Source organism: Sciurus vulgaris, assembly GCF_902686455.1.
Source record: "Sciurus vulgaris genome assembly, chromosome: 5".
Taxonomy (NCBI): domain Eukaryota; kingdom Metazoa; phylum Chordata; class Mammalia; order Rodentia; family Sciuridae; genus Sciurus; species Sciurus vulgaris.
In genome coordinates this window covers 27,915,373-27,931,162 of record NC_136465.1, presented here as the reverse complement: position 1 = coordinate 27,931,162, position 15,790 = coordinate 27,915,373, and the positions used below count along the sequence as shown (strand labels likewise).

At 34.3% G+C, this 15,790-nt stretch overlaps 1 protein-coding gene across 2 annotated transcripts in view; it reads right to left on the bottom strand.

Moving 5' to 3' along the window:
* Positions 1-364: 364 nt before the first annotated feature.
* The window catches only part of LOC306662821 (uncharacterized protein), a 207,104-nt gene continuing 191,678 nt past the window's right edge, over positions 365-15,790 (bottom strand). Inside the window, exon 8 of one of the 2 annotated variants that reach the window (XR_013764268.1) lies at positions 365-834. The gene's annotated coding sequence lies outside the window, so the exon portion shown is untranslated. The remainder of the gene's footprint in view (positions 835-15,790) is intronic. The other variant, XR_013764269.1, reaches the window with a different exon arrangement.

Here is a 15,790-nt window from a genome sequence, read left to right as displayed (position 1 = left end):
AAAAAAAAAGAATTCCACACGGTCTACTGTTCCCTTACATTCTTGCCCCTTCTCTGGCCTCATTAAGTTGTAATCTCACATCTAATTATATTTTATCAGTTTATTATTTCTGCAACTTGGGAATTAAATTGAAAACATATTGAAACAAAAAATAAATCTCTAACAGTGTTTTTTTTTTTTTTTTTTTCCCCCTCATTTTGTATTAACATGAGCATGATTACCAGGACCTGGGTTGTATGGGGCAGTCAGTCAGTACGGTGTGTTTTTGGCAGTAAATGGAGTGGGGGGTGGGGGGTGGGGGGTTCTAACACGTTGAGGCTGTAGAATATGATTTACCAGCTCTGGAGCTCTGGGGTCTACATTTTCATAAATATAAGTGACAAATTATCAATAAATCTCTCTTTGGTTCACCATAATGCATAATGTTTATTGAAACCCAGTTCCAATAAATATGAGTCGCCCTTTTTAGCCAAAGCATAAGAAACAAAGATGACAGGAATTACAAACAGAAATGAAAAATGGGGAATAAGCCCCTGTCCAGCAATGAACTTTTTTTTCTTTCCAATCCTATCTGAGACCACTGGATCCTGGAAGAAATTTTTATATGTGTACACTTGCTTCAAAATATCATTTAATTTTTCTTTTGACCCGAAGAGTTTACAGAGTAAGGCAGTATGGGGATTAACCACTGAAAGGTGCTACTATTTTTTTCTTCATTCCATACACATAAGATTCAGTGAGATTTCATTGAAATGACAATAGCATGAATCAAAATTCTCATGTTTCTTGGTCTTGAAATGTAACAATGTTGCCATTATTTTCCAAGAAAATTACCTATAAGCAAAAACAAAACAAAAAAGATTTAGCACCTGTACTAAATATATTTAAATATAGATGGGAAGGTGTAAGATAAGATTAACATTGAAAGTAACTGGTGATTTGCCTTTGGGAGTTCACATATACATTTCAACCCATGTTTTCTACATATTTCTGCAAAGGAAGGGTAAATATTATTCACTTACTATTTATTATTGTTACTGTTTATTTATTGATTATTATTTTGATGCACTGTGATGCATTTTATGATTTATCTCCTATGTTCTAAAAGTGAAATGAAGAAGTGTTGCAGGCAATGTTGTTATAATGCCCTATAACTTTACAAACTCATTCGGCAGCTGGAAGCAATTGACATAGGGTAGCATTTGACTTGAACAACACTTTAAAAAGTCAACTTGAATCTTAATTGAAATACCCTATATTTCACATTGGATATATGACCCAATTCTAATCTTTTATTCCCTTTTAGAAAGCAAGGACAGTGAAGTATTATGCTACTTATCATGTTGCTTATTACAAGGCAGCAATCTTCAACAAATTATTTTTTACATCAACTCTCTGACACATACATCTATCTTAACTATAAAACAAATTAGTAATATATAACTGAAGATCATATCTTTTATGAAAAAATAGTACAATAATTTTTAAGTGAGCAAAAATTAAAAATAACCCAGACAACACATAAAAATAATGTTTTATCTTTTCTATAATTCTTTTCCTTTCTCCTTTCTTTTAAATCTATTTATTTACTTAACTACTTCAAATATTCCTTATATATAAGTGTTTTATATATTTGTTTACATATTTGTAATGCTACATACTCTTATCTAATCTGAGAACTATTGCATTAAAATAATTTTAAATGAGAGAAAAGATAACTAACAAGTTCATTGCTTGCCAACAAGAGTTAACACTTATTAAAGTACCAGATTACTGTCCTTACTTCTCTGACCCTCTATGCATAGTAACTATATGAGATAATTACTATTATTAGCTACATTTATCAGATGAGCCAAAAGAAATACAGAGAGGTTAAGTAACTTGCTCAAGCCATCATGGTAGCAATAGTACCAAACTAAGAGAAAGAACTTTAAATACTGTGTATTCCTGAAAGAGTATATGCCAATCAAATACTTAAAATTGAATCATACATTAAATGCAATTTATGTATTTAAATAAGTGAATTATTTCATGGTAACAATACCTCAAGTTTATTTGTTTATAAATTTAAATTTCATTTTATCTTGTTGAATTATTTAGTACTTTCAAGTGTCTCATGACAGAAACACAACTGAAAGTCACATAAGCAAATCAGAGTAATATCACAACTGCAAATCCACTCCAGGCATGACCAGATCCAGAAGCTCCAACAAGGTGATAAACCTGCAGTCTCTTTCTCTCCTTTGCAACTTTGATCTCTTCTCTGTTGGCTTCATTCTCAAGAGAGCTGTGTGTCCACTGGAAAGTCTAAGTTTATATTGTCCCCACAGTAGTCATACATAACAAAAACAAACTTCTTTCTCAGTAGTTCAAGTGAAATTCCCAAAAGATAATCCTCATTAGCCCTGGTGATCACATGCCAGCACCCAAACCAACACTGGTCAGGAAAAGAAAACGTCCCTTGTCATTCAGGCCTGAGTGTAACGTCAGCCCTACCCAGACCAAAACCAGGGATGGGGTGGTTCTCCAAAGGAAAAAGGATATCATTACCAAAAGAAGGTAGAAAAATAGCTGACAAGAAAAAAAAAAAACCACACAGAACTCCCAGGTGGAAGTTCTCTTAGAATGAATTTTAGCTCATTAGAGAAAGAAATCTCAGCATAAATGGGATGAGTGGTACTGAGTCAGGCAGAGTTCAGTTGAGGAAAGAAAATCTGCTAGAGCTGGTTTAAGCAGCAAAGGATTTATTACAGGGTTTTAAGACACGCATATTTCTGAAAGCAAACAAAGAGACAGAGTTTCTTCTAAGGTCATAGGAAATATGCTAAGAGAAGGTTAATCTTTTTAGTGTAAAAGGGTTGGGTTTTGTGTAAATATTCCACACTGAGTTTGGAATCCTGCATTTCCTCTTTCTCCCCCTTCTAGGGTGACCAACTGGTCTGGATTTGTGGGATTTTTCAAGTTTCAAAACTGAAAGTCTTACATCCCAGGAACACTCCAGTCCTGGGCACATTAGAATGGGTGGTTCACTGCCTCACCCGTTCCTTCTAGCCAGGATACCAGCAATCTGTTGGTCTAAACCAAAATCTGAAACTAATAATGGTCGCAGGATCCAGGAGGGGTAGATGAGGGAAAAGAAAAAGTTTACAGAGCCTACAGCTTTCTAATGAAGTCCAGAATGAAGAAAGGGAGAGTCCAAAGTGACCAGGCTTCTCTATGGAGAACATCAAGGTCATCATGAGGAACCCTGAGAGACCCCAAGTTGGCTAAGAAGTTGGAATCCAGTAATACAAGAGTGAAGTCCAAATTCTCATGGCCCTTGGGATCTGTGTGGATTGGAAGGCTCAGCAAAAACCCACAGTTGGATATATTTTAATGGCAGACATCAAGCATGTTATTACCAGATTGACAGGAATATTATGGGGTTTTATTTCCTTTCACTATTAAGGGAGAAGCATTAGAAATCCATATGTGCACTGGCACCATTAAAATCATTTCTGATATTGGCTACTAAACCTCCCACCTTTAGGATATGATTGAAATCCTTATTAAATCCCTCTCTCTCCCAGCATCAGTCCTCTTCTGTTTGGTCATGCCATACAAGGGAACTCTGACTCCTCCCCACTCCTGGAATTTGGGGAATTTCTCTTACCCTGGGATCCCAAAAAAGAGTACAGTTACCTTAAAACCTCCCTAATGGTACTGAATTTTCCTGAACTCAGAAAGTTCTTCCTCCTTGGAAAGAGACTGATAAACTTAATCAGAATAATTAAACAAGAAGAAACTAAAAAGTGCCTTTCATTCTATTAGAGACATGAGCTAAATATGGATACTCATATCCATCCCCTCAGTGTTCTGCAAAATTCTGTGGCCTCTAGTCTGCTGTCTCTGAGTGTTCCCATTCATTAACTGTTAACCAGCTCACTCTACTACAACTTACACACTGGTGACCTGCAAATCTTCTCAGGTCTAACCCTGAAATTATCTTAAGCTCCTCAGGTTGCTGAACCCTGGAGCCTGTACAAATTCTACCTTCAGGCTCACTTACACTATGGTCCTTTCTCCCTTTCCTCAAAAACCCCTCTATTAGACATCGATGAGGCTAGAAAGACAAGCACTATTATCTCTAATTTTACCAAGAAGGGACCTAACACCCAAAATGCTGAAGCAACTTGTCTACTTCTAGCCAGCAGAAGAGCTGATCCTAAATGTGACTCTTAGTATCCCAGTCTGAGTGAGGTCTGGATTTTATAACAAAGAAGCTTCTTAAAAGAAATTCGATTTTTATTACTTCCAAATACATATGATAAAATACGTTATTTTCTCAAGTGTCCACATACGAAAAGGATAATATCACTTCGCACATAAAAGCAGACATTTCACATTATTTCACATTATTTATGTCCTAAAGCCTAGTTAATTTTATCTTACAGTATTATCAACACTGTTCATCACTAAGCACAACTTAAAATTGGGCCATGGAAAAGAATGAAAGAAGATCTCAGAGCTGGCCAAAAATAAGGCACAGCTGACTCATTCATGCTATAAACATGTTCTCCTCGTAGGCTGTGCCAGGGTCAACCGTAGCTGCTCCTCCATTGGTGATACACAGGTAGTCTAATTTTTCCAATCATCCTTGGATGCACCAATGTTTGGTGTGGGATATATTTTTCCCTTTTCTTTTTCTATTCTCCGTTTCCCCACTCCCCCATCAGAGACATGAAGATATGTGCAGGACATCGTCACATTAAAGAATGATACTTTCTCCACCCTTTGAATTTGGACTAGCAAACCAGACCACCATGAAGTGTCTTTCAAGTCAAATCTTAGTGCAATTTATAAATATTCTGTAACAGATCATTTTAATTCCATTGGAAATGAACCTATCAATTTCTGAACAAGAGCATTGCCTCATGTTTATCAAAACTAATATGATTTTTCCACAATAAGAGCCAAATGTAAATTCTTAAATCACCTGAAGGATTATAAAAACAGTTTATGTTGTTTTAAAAATATTTTGGTTCTCCAAAATATTGAGTTTATCTTGAGTTCACACCACTCTTCCTTAAAAATGAGTAAGATACATCTGTGAAAGGATATTTTTATGTGTTTAAGATAATTTTTAGAGAAACCTTTCCTCTGTAAGACATGACATAGGAAGTAATAATTTGACAATAATCAGTACAATAAGGAGAACAACCTGCCTGACATTACTCAACTGTCATCCTCTCCAGGTTGTGGGAGAGATTGTCCATCAGTTGATGGGAGTAATTGTCACCATTTCAGATCACTATCTTTATCTTTAGAATGGATAGTTTCCTCCCTTTACCTAGATTATCCAGAGGCCAGGCTGAGGAAATTTTGAATTATGGGCTTTTGTTTCTGGGTCCTTACCTCTTCTTTTCCTCCCTTTCAGAATGCTTCTTTTCTAACCACTTTCTTATCCAGGACCATGCTAGAATTTAAATGTATACTGAATCTAAAGGGGTACAAGGAAGTCAAATCCAATACATACTCATGCTTTATTTGGCCTATACAGGATTTTTAAAAGATTGAATGTGTTGCCAATATTCCAAATTCAAGAAGTTTTATATGCATATCCACCAAGTCTGCATTTCCCCTTGACAACTGAAGATCAGCAGCTCTCTCTTCACATGTATCCAGTTTACCATAAAATTCATGCTTATACCTCAGGTGTGTTGAGGACTTGGCTCCTATAGGCTTTTGAATTAGCCATTCTGTGGACAAGTAGCCAGGATAACAAAAACAGTTGATAAAAGTTGATCACTAACATATCGTTGTAACAGCCACCACCCCTAGCCATCTGAAGGCCATCCTAGTTTCCCCATACCATCACCAAGGACTTTCCCAAACTTCTCAATAATCCAGAAACTTAAAAGCAAATATTAGCACAGCCAGATGTGTCCAGACCTCTATTTCAGCTATGCCAACCTTTTCTCCTCATGGTGGAGCCAAGTCCTAACAGATATCAAACACTTAGAATCTCTTTCTGATAATTCCTATACTAAAATATTTCTTAACCGATTCTCAAAGAGCTGAGTTCATCTTTCTCACATGTGCCATTTGAAATCAGTGCATTTAATCCATAGCAATGCCAAAGGCATCTTGAAGCTTTTGTCAATGAAGCAGAATATTCAATGACATCCAGGTGACAACCATCCTAACTCACTACTATTGCATTCATTTAAATATAAAGCAACCTTTATCATAACAAAATATTGTAGGCATTCTTCTTGAAATAATTTTTTTTTTCTCAGATTAGATTGTATTCTTGGGATAAAAAAATTAAAAATTCACTTTCACTTAAATTCACATTCACTTGAGAATGTACAAAATTCCTTGATACATGTATTTTCATTAATTATTCCATTTCACAAAGGTGTGTGCCAGGATTTTCATTTGATTCTTTTAGTAACTCATAGTATCAGATAGAACAGAAGTTACTGTGTCCATTTTACATACAAGTAAATTAAAGTTCAAAAAGGGAACTGTTTATTCAAAATCACATAATTATTGCAGAACTATGACTTAAACCAAATTCTCCTGGCTCCTGGTTCTGGGAGATCCTGAGGTTATATGGCATTCATTACAATACTTTCACAGAGGAAGACTGTCCTGATGTGGTCAATGAAAAAGGTCAGGCTGCTTTTTTGCTGGGCTATGTTTTATTAATGCAGATATGGAAAGATACAGGTGTAAGTTTTCTGCATCACAGCATTACACTTTTGCCCTTAAGTCTTTATTTCCTATTATGGAAAAGATTATACTGAACTACATTTTTTCCCCTTCGAGAGAAAGAAAGTAAATTTTTTCAATGCCTGTAATGCTCACCTTTAGCTCCATGCATTCTGTACATTTCATCTACTCATTTCAGAATAGCTTATGTTAACCTCTAGGTTACATATTTTTTAAGCTACTTGCTATATTTTGTTTAATTTTTGGCCTAATTTTATCCTGAGTATACCATATTTAGATCAGAACATTTAACTGTTTATATTAATAGTATGTCTTTATCTAGCTGACATTTTCCTTCAATGGATTTTTACAGAAGTCTGCTCATAAAAAAGTCCAGTTATCATAAAATAGGTTCTCTGTCTTACTCAAAGTATCCTTTAGCTAAAATTTTTAGCTAGTTATGTTTTGACACCAACAGGCTTTTTAAAATGTAATCAAAGCAATACAAAGTTTGCTGAAGTACTAAAATTACATCACTATTTCCTTAAATACTCTTAAAGACTTCTGACAGGCATTTGAAGAAGTTTCCAACTTTAATATTGGTGTTTTGATTTAGAATCTTTAAAACATACATAAAGCTATTTGGCCTGAAAGATTATACTAAACAAAATCAGAATCCAAGTATAATTTTAAGTCCAGTTCTTAATATCCTTATTTAATTAGAGCACTAACCTCATCCAAAATGTCAGTAAAAAAACCACTTGATACTAGTTTATAAAATATTCTCATGTTTGAACAGTATATTAAAACAATCCTTAAAATAATAGTAAACATTGACTCAGTGAATGCTGGATCCTGGTCTCATTTTAAAAGCATAACTACAAAAGAAATGCAAATGAAAACAGCAACCTACTAACCAATCATACTGTAAGTAATAAAGATCAAATTCATGATTTTTTACCTATATCATTATTCCACTTACTGATTGACCATGAAGATGTCAGTTTTAAATAACAAAGCTGTAAGTTGAACAGTATGAGCATCTCTAAAAGTCCCCCACTACAAATATTTTGGGGGACATTCAGTAGGCCAAAGACAAAGGAGTACAGGGTAGAACCAGTGAATTGTATAGATATGGGCCCATTGCTTCATATCATTGGCCATTAAATGAGTTTCTTCACCATGTTATATAGGACACTTGGCAGTTATTAAGAAAGTCTGGGTATGGTAGTACTTGCAAAGGAACTATAAACAAAGAAGGCAAAACCATACATAGAGAGTAAAAATGCATTCTAGTAGTATAAATAGCTACCCCTTCCATAATGAAAGGAATTCAAAGTTACCAACTTCCCATGGGTAGTTGGTTGTCCCCCAGGAAAAAGGACCTATCTATGCTTAGGGTTAAGGATAGGCCTCACTGTCTCCCCAGAGTTCCATCAGTAACTGTACTATCATAAGATGATTTTAATAGGATGACCAGATTGAAAATCTAAAGTTGGTAGTAACTTAAGGAAGGGAAGCCCATGTAAATGAAATATAGTAAATGAGAACACCAATGCTACATATCAAAATATCTGGACACTATGAAAGCAATACTGAGGAAAATTCAGTGCACTGAGCTCATTCATTAAAATAATAAAAAGTCAACAAATAAATGGAACCTAACATTACATCTCAAAATCCTAGAAAAAGAAGAACAGATCAATACCAAAAGTATTAGACAACAGGAAATAAGTAAAATCAGAGCTGAAATCAACAAGGAAATTAAAAGAAATAATTGAAAAAATTGACAAAATAAAAAGTTGGTTATTTGAAAAAAAATAAACAAAATTGATAAACACTTATCCACACTAATGAAGAGGAGAGAAAAAACTCTAATTACTAAAATTCATGAGGAAAAAAGAAATATCACGACAGACACTACTGAAATACAAAACATAATCAGAAGCTATTTTGAAAACCTATACTCCAACAAAATAGAAAATCTCAAAGACATCAACAAGTTTCTAGAGACATAGGATCCACTCAAACTGAATCAGGAGGATATACACAGTTTAAACAGATCCATTTCAAGCAATGAAATAGAAATGCCATCAAAAGCCTACCAACCAACAAAAAGTCCAGGATCAGACAGATTCTCAACTGATTTCTACAAGACCTTCTAATACCAATACTCCTCAAAGTATTCCATGAAATAGAAAAGGAGAGAACCCTTCCAAACTTATTCTATAAAGCTAGTATCACCCTGATACCAAAACCAGACAAAGACACATCAAGGAAAGAAAACTTCAGACCAATATTCCTGATAAACATAGATGCAACAATTCTTAAAAAAATTTTTAGCAAATTACATACAAAAACATATTAAAAAGATAGTACACCATGATCAAGTGGGGTTCATCCCAGGGATGCAAATTTGGTTCAATATCTGTAAATCAATAAATGTAATTCATCACATCAATAGACTTAAAGTTAAGAATCATATGATAAAAAAAAAGAATCATATGATCATTTCAATAGATGCAGAAAAAGCATTTGATAAAATACGGCACCCCTTCATGTTCAAAACACTAGAAAAAATAGAGATAGTAGGAACATTCCTCAACATTGTAAAAGCTATCTGTGCTAAGCCCAAGGCCAATGTCATTCTAAATGGAGGAAAACTGAAAGCATTCCATCTAAAAACTGGAAAAGACAGGGATGCCCTCTTTTACCACTTCTATACAACATCATCCTTGAAACTCTAGCCAGAGCAATCAGACCAAAGAAATTAAAGGGATATGAATTGGAAAAGAAGAACTCAAACTATCACTATTTGCCAATGACATGATTCTATATTTAGAGGATCAAAAAAATTTCACCAGAAAATTTCTAGAGCTAATAAATGAATTCAGCAAAGTAGCAGGATATAAAATCAACACTCATAAATCTAATGCATTTCTATTCGTAAGTGGTGAATCCTCTGAGAGAGAAATTAGAAAAACTATTCCATTCACGATAACCTCAAAAAATAAAATACTTGGGAATCAATCTAATAAAAGAGGTGAAAGACCTCTACAATGAAAACTACAGAACACTAAAGAAAGAAATTAAAGAAAAACTTAGGAGATGGAAAGATCTCCCACGTACTTGGATAGGCAGAATTAATATTGTCAAAATGGCCATACTACCAAAAGTGCTATACAGATTCAATACAATTCCAATTAAAATCCCAATGATGCAACCTATAGAAATAGAGAAAGCAGTCATGAAATTCATTCGGAAAAACAGGAGATCCAGAATAGCCAAAGCAATTCTTAGCAGGAAGAGTAAAACATGAGGTATCACAATACCATACCTTAAACTATACTACAGAGCAATAGTAACAAAAATGGCATAGTATTAGCAGCAAAATAGACAGACAGAACAACAGTACAGAAGACATAGAGACAAACTCACATAAATGCAGTTATCTCATACTAGACAAAGGTGCCCAAAAACATACAACAAAGAAAAGATAGCCTCTTCAACAAATGGCTCTCGGAAAACTGGAAATCCATTTGCAGCAAAATGAAATTAAACCTCTATCTCTAACCCTGCACAAAACTCAACTCAAAATGAATCAAGGACCTAGGAATAAGACCAGAGACTCTGACTAATAGAAGAAAAAATAGGCCCAAATCTTCATCATGTCTGCCTAGGAACTGACTTCCTTAACCAGACTCCCAGAATGCAAGAAATAAAAGCAAGGATCTGTAAATGGGATGGATTCAAACTAAAAAGGTTTTTTCTCAGCAAAAACAATAGCATGAAGAGAGAGCCTACAGAGTGAGAGAAAAATCTTTTTCCCACACACTTCAGATAGAGCAGTAACCTCCAGGATTTATAAAGAACACAAAAAAACTAAACAACAAAAATACAAAGAATCCAATCAATAAATGGGCTAAGGAACTGAAGAGACACTTCACAGAAGAAGATATACAATCTATCAACAAACATATGAAAAAAAATTTCACCATATCTAGTAATTAGAGAAAGGCAAATCAAAACTACCCTAAAATTTCATCTCACTCCTATGACTATTATCAGGAATATAAGCAACAATAGGTATCCGTGAGGATGTGGGGAAAAAGGTACATTCATACATTGCTGGTGGGATTGCAGATTGGTGCAGCCACTCTGGAAAAGCAGTATGGAGATTTCTTAGAAAACTTGGAATGGACCCACCCTTTGATCCAGCTATCCCACTCCTCAGTTATCCCACTCCAAAGGATTTAAAATCAGTATACTACAGTGACACGGCCACATCAATGTTTATAGTAGCTCAATTCACAATAGCTAGATTGTGGAACCAACCTAGATGCCCTTCAATAGATGAATGGATTTACTCAGCCTTAAAGAATGAAATTATGGCATTTGCAGGTAAATGGATGAAACTGGAGAATACCATGTTAAGTGAAATAAGCCAGTTCCAGAAAACCAAAGGCCAAATGTTTTCTCTGATAACTGGATGCTAATACATAACGGGGGGGGGGGGGGGGGGGGGAGGTGAGCAGGTAAGAGAAGAATGGAGGAACTTTGGATTGTGTAGAGGAAAATGAGAAGAGGGGAAGAAGCAAAGGAAAGGAAAGATGGTGGAATGAGACAAACATTATTACCCTATGTACATGTGATCATGAATGATGTGACTCTACATCACATACAACCAGAGAAATGAAAAGTTGTGTATAATGCATCAAATTGCATTCTGCTGTCATGTTTAACTAAATAGATTAAACAATTAAAAAAAGATTAGAGTAGCATATGTAGGTGCCAAGATAATCAGACCCTCTTTTGAGAAATAGCATATTATGCCTTCAGCAACTTCTTGAGTACCATATCTTTTATACCATCACCATTAGATAATGCAGTTCTTTGGAGTAAACCAAACTTTATGATATGTTAAATCAGGTCAATTGTGCACCTGGTACATCTTAGCAAGATATTCAATGTCTACCAGGAATTAGTAGCCAAGTTGGGAGCAGAAGCTATTTCTCAAAGAGGAAAAATATTTGTTTTCAAAATCCTAAAGTATTCTACTGGAAATTTTCAGGAGCTGCAAACAACATTCTATTTGCAATGTCTATTTGCCATAGACTTTTTAGGTCCCACTGGATCTGCCCAGTCATAAAACCCATGTAACAGAGTATCTTGTACTTCAACTTGGACCAGCCACAAAGCCTTCTCTTTCTTTTGGTCCCATTCAAAGCTGACATCTTCATGGTAAATCAGTAAATAGAGAGTGTTATTCACCTTTCCATCAATATAACAATTACCTGAAATAATTAATTCATGAAGAGAAAAGGCTTATTGGTCTTACAGTCTTGGTGCGCTCAGTCTATGATTAGTTGGCCTCATAATTTGGGGCCTGTGGTAAAGTAATACATCATGGCAGAAGCACAAGACAGAGCAAAATTGCCCATCTCATAATCAGGAAGTTTTTAAAAAAAAAAAAGGAGAAGGGAATCAGGATCCCACATTTCCCTTCAAAGGCACACCCCGGATGACTTACAGACCTCATACTAAGTTCAACTAAGTCCCAACAGTGTCATCTGGGGGACCAAGCCTTTAAACACATGGACCTTGGAGGACCCTTTGGAGACACTTAAGGTCCAAACTATAGCATAGGTCAACCCAACACAATCAACCATTGTTTTATTTCCACCGGAAGTCCCTTTATAATGAGAAAAAATAATGATGCTCCAGACCTAGATATTAATCAATTTCATTGGTAAGTGTTTATGTGTTCATATATGTGTATAAATGCTATTTCTTAATCAAATAATTATAAAGCAATTTTGTATTAGTATTTTATAGTTCCTTATAGCTGAGTAAATAAAATATATTTTCATTTAGTTAAAGACAAAAATTAAACTCTTACTACATTGAATACTTTGACCATTTTCATTCATCATTTCTTCTGTTTCTATCATTAGCTATTGTTTGAAGAATGTTCCATTACATGAAACTAGCAAATGATTAATAAGACTTCAATTTGGGCAAATTAAAAAAAGAAGCCAGCATGAAATCTATCATTGCCTCATATGGTCTCAATTGTGCATGCCCGAATTATGATGTATATACATCATGTTATCAGATTGTATTCCTCACTACTGAAAAAAATAAAAGGTGAAAAACCCCATTCAGAAAAAAATTGTGTATCTTGGCAAATACTCAGCAAAATAATTTTCTATTGATTATTAATATTAGATTGATTCATCTATCCTTTTAGGTTAAAGTCATTAGTCTTTGCTAATGATAAGGAAATAATGGCTATCTTCTATTCAAACCTGGAAGATCTGACCATATGCAATATTAAAAATGAAAGAAAGAGAAGACCTCAAAGTCCCACTATTCTACAATAACTAATCATTTTTATATATTAGTTGCCCATTCTCTACCCTTAAGCATATATAGATTTTCTTCATTCCTCATTCATTCAATGAACATTCACTGAGTCTATTCTATATTGACATTGCTATAAACAAAGTACATGTGCAATTTTGCATTTGCTTTTTAAACTGAATATAATGATGTGCATTTTTATTATATTGCTACCAATCAATGTTATCTTTTCAAACATCATTTTGGTAAAGCACAAATGTCATGTTAAATATAAATTCCATGAAATATAGAATGTAGACATAGGGTTTTCAGTTTTTGCCTTTGTCAACAACTCTTCTTTACAAGGCAGTGTAATAAAGTGACTAAGGTATAGGGTCTGGAGTTAGGTGAATCTGAGTTCAAATTCTGGATCTCCCCATTTACTCTGAGAGCTGGGGCAATCAACTTCTACCTTTGTGGAGTGGTGATAAGAATACTATTTCCAGTGATTGTTTTGAGGATTCTGTGTATGTGTGTGTATGTGTGTGTGTGTGTGTGTACACATACACACATATGTATATATGTTTAAGACACTACCTAGTACAAAATAAATATCTCTTGTATTATTTTATTTATCTCTTCACAGCATCCAGCCATATTTGCATGTTCTTTTCTTCATGAAGTTTTTCCTAATTGTTCTAATTGGATATGCTCTTTCCTTTCATTGATCTCTCATCATTGTCAGTTCTTGACACTATCTACTTTGCTTTTAACATGTATGTCCATCGCTAGATTACAAACTCCTTGACAATATCTTCCATTAAAGTCTTTGTCTCTACAGAAGTCTTTAGTGCAGCCTTATACATTAAATTATTAATTAACAAATATTTGTTAATTAATTATAACTACATTCTACATATAGGAAAAATAATACAGATACTTGATGCATTCTCCATTAAAACGATTCCAATTTTCTATTAAAAATCATCCATTTCCTTTGCATATTATTCTTATATCTGAATAAGTGACTGTTTTCCTATAAGACCCATTTGGTTGGGTAATTTCACTACATTTCTTTTTTTTTTTTAATGATTTCAACCACCTGCAACATTTTAGTCAAGATGTTTTGAATTCTTTTTGAGAACCTGTAATATGTTACCTAGACAAATATTTTGTCTTCCCAAGTAAATAAATGTTTCCATTTGTTAGTTTCCCTAAAGAAGTAACCATTACCAGAAATCCTATTTTAACAAATCAGGTTTACCTGTTAGCACTTAATGTTTTGTTAAATTGATTTAGGTTTTATTTCTTTCATGAAACATCAGAGTTGCTTTGTTCTTATTACAGACTCTATCTACTATATACAGTATCTGTAATTTTGTTAGTTAGACTCATGAAATAGTTTCACATACCTTTTCTGGGTCTATATGAGGGTTTTGAAATGAAAAATGACTCACAGCTCTGTTAGCATGACTCCAGTCCCCAAATTTTTGTTTCAAATCAACATATTCACCACAAGTAACATTGTAGAATAATTTAGGAGCATGAAGCAATCTGATTGGCATCCAGCCATCAGTTTATACACTTATCAACATAATTACATCCTTATCTCTAAATTGATGACTATGAAAAATGAGTTTAAAATTAATCTATAATTGCATTAGCCATGGTTATCCTTGATGAATGGACAAATGCAAAATTATTACACTACAAAGACACCCATTAATAAGATCAATCATGTAATCATATAGTATAGTAATTCAGTGCCCTGTATAGTCAATATATAACAAGTAGACAAATCATGATAGAAATTTTAATTCAAATCTTGCAAGAATCCACAAAACTCTTTATGTTATTACAGCTGAATCAATAGAAATGTGTGTGATTTCAAAAGCTTGCAACTCACCTAACTTTCAAACTAAAATAAAATTGACCCAACTACAGAAAGTAATAGCAAATTATTATTTCTATATTTCTAAATTTACCTCATGATCATCTTGGGCTTTGTAAACTTTTTAAAATCAAATACCCCTATTTTGGTTAAGAATGAAATTGTAGCACCAATAATAACAACACTTGCGTTGCACTTTATATTTCTGAAGCTATTTGCCTACATTATTTCATTAGAAATAGTTTTACCTAATGTGTCAGGCCTCATTGGTACTCAAACAACCTTGTACTACAATGTCCTTTGGTTCTTAAAATTTCCTTGCAAATCCTCCTCGTCACATGTAAAGTCTTAACTCCAATTTTCCCAGCATCAGTTACGAAGCTATTGTCCCCCAATCTCAGACTGACTCTCCTTTGTGATGCTGGGGTTACCAGCTTTCTTTAGCATCTGCCAACAGAAGGTGGTAGAGAGACTGGGTAGGCAGAAGGAGGAAGAAATGCTCTGGCTTGCATTCTGTCTCCCCACTGTTGCCTCAGTAAGGACCCTTCACCCTGGCTTGTGAATCTTGACTCTTCTCCCAAATAGTTGTTAGAATGCTAAAAACATACACAGACTTTCAACAGGACATATGCTTCAGTGCTGTTGTTGAAACTAAGAGAAGTCATGTTCAACTATAAGTCACCATCTAAGGTGACTTATACCATCCTCATTAACCACACTAATTATTTGGCTATTAGGAAATGAATTTTTAAGACAATTTACCTCTTTACTTGATAATTTATTACATATATAAGATATTTACTGTGTTTTAGGAAATTGGTGGGGGTTTTAAGTTGGCAAATAACCATCCAAATTATTCCT